Below are 1789 nucleotides of genomic sequence, written 5' to 3'. Positions count from 1 at the left end.
TTTGATAGAACACTGCACTGAATTTTCGTGGGCTTAATTTTCTAGAATTTTTTTGTGCTTGTTAATAAATTATAGTAACCTCTGTAAGTCCTGCTCTTTTGGATTGGCTTTTCAAAGCAATTACGCATACTCTTTTAAGTAGTCTTAGTGGTCTTAGTAAAAATGTTTATATAAACTTGTATCTCATGTGATGTTTTAGTTGACATTCGTTGACAGTAAAAGTTGCCATACCAATCATTTATATATCACTGAGTCCCGGATCAATTACAATAAGCATGACCGCAATGCCCTCGACCACATGTCCGCGCGTGTGACCGTGTGACCCAACGTGTTAAACTTGGACACGTTTTGCGATCCTATCCGTCTCAAAAGTTCTGAGCGCATTGACATGTCACAACTTTTATAGGGCGCTGGCGACAGTGACTGCTCACCGTACAAGGTTAGTGAGTGTAATACCAGCTACGCTGCTGATATTCTCATTCATTACTCGGCCCCTAACGCGAGCTATAGCCTCGCTGAAAGCTATCTCGCGGATTGTTTGAAAGCAGCGGGCGACGCGCAGCGAGCCAACAGAGCTCAGTCGTCGTGCAGCCACGGTCAAATATAGTTGGTTTGTCCGCGCGTGCTAGCTGCGCCGTTCACGCTACGCTAGCGCTAGACCTTACAGTAAGTTGTAGTGGTTGTACTACAGGTGCCCTCAGGATGAACGTTCCCCGAGACGATGCTCATGCTAACGCCTGAGACACGCTTGGTAAGGCCAGATAGGCCAACCCGCCAAGCAGCTGTGTGGAGCCGGCGGCCCGCCCTGAGCACCGCCCAAGTGAATTCACTCCTAAGAGGCTCGGACAAGGGAACGTTTGAGGCAAAACGTTCGATGAAAACGTTCTTACGCGTCAGCTCAGCGATCGTTCATTGTGTGGGCCCCTTTACTCTGCATCTCCTTTCCTCAGCCTATCTGACGTTTCAAATTGAGTCTCTAGGACTGGGTAATAGAAGATGAGGGTGTTGGATTGTTGGATGTTCCTCGCGATATTCAGAGCCTTATTTTCCAGATCACCGTCGCTGTGTCTCGTGGCGACCCTCTGCCGAGCTGCGCGTCGGCGTGCTGGGACCTGTTGGTGCTGCTCCTGGCCACCCTGGCGGCCTGCCCTCGGGTCTACCCTCCTACCCCCCCTCACCCTCCCGAGTGACCCGCTGACCCCGACGCGGACACCCTTCCTTTAGGTGAGTCCCTCTCCTCATGTCAGTCCGCTCGACTTTTGTGCCTGTGCTGCCCACCTCATGGTCTGCCGCCCCTGTCCGTCCGTGTCGTGAGCGTCTGTCTCGCCGCCGACGCCCTCCTCGGCCACTTCGTTGAGAGTATTCCCCGGTGGCGTGGTGGCGGTCCCGGGTGGTCGCGAGTGGCGTGCGGTGTGCGGCCGGTGCGGCCGCCGGAGGGCCCATTGTTGAGCCGCAGTAAGCGTGCGTAGGCCAGCCCCCCCTCCCCGGTCCTGGCAGGCGCGACAAAACCCCTGTATGTAGGCAAACGGTGCATTGCCTTCCGTGGTTCGGTACACCGCGACAATGCGGGAGCAGCCTCGGGCCCTCCCCTGCCTAGAGAGACTTGCCCTGCCCGTCCACCAGTCCCAGGAGAATCCGACAGTGGCAGGTGCGAGTGAGATGCTCGGGATGGGCATAGCCCCGTCTCCACTCGTACAAGCTGCTTTTCGTACGCTCCCGGGACTGGTGGACGTGGGTGGACCGCCCGATGCCGACCTCTACTGCTCTGCCGACGTAGCCGCTGACACAT

At 55.6% G+C, this 1789-nt stretch overlaps 2 protein-coding genes across 2 annotated transcripts in view; one reads left to right on the top strand and one right to left on the bottom strand.

Annotated features, from left to right (window-relative positions):
- The window catches only part of LOC113207350 (uncharacterized), a 10480-nt gene that overhangs the window by 5512 nt on the left and 3179 nt on the right, over positions 1-1789 (bottom strand). The gene's annotated exons all lie outside the window — the stretch shown is intronic.
- Positions 841-1789, top strand: part of LOC113215554 (uncharacterized) — a 10218-nt gene continuing 9269 nt past the window's right edge. Inside the window, exon 1 of the mRNA XM_052277650.1 lies at positions 841-1224. The gene's annotated coding sequence lies outside the window, so the exon portion shown is untranslated. The remainder of the gene's footprint in view (positions 1225-1789) is intronic.

Source organism: Frankliniella occidentalis, unplaced genomic scaffold, assembly GCF_000697945.3.
Source record: "Frankliniella occidentalis isolate FOCC.00 unplaced genomic scaffold, Focc_3.1 Scaffold11, whole genome shotgun sequence".
In the NCBI taxonomy this organism is placed as follows: Eukaryota; Metazoa; Arthropoda; class Insecta; order Thysanoptera; family Thripidae; genus Frankliniella; species Frankliniella occidentalis.
This window is presented reverse-complemented; position numbering and strand designations above follow the sequence as displayed.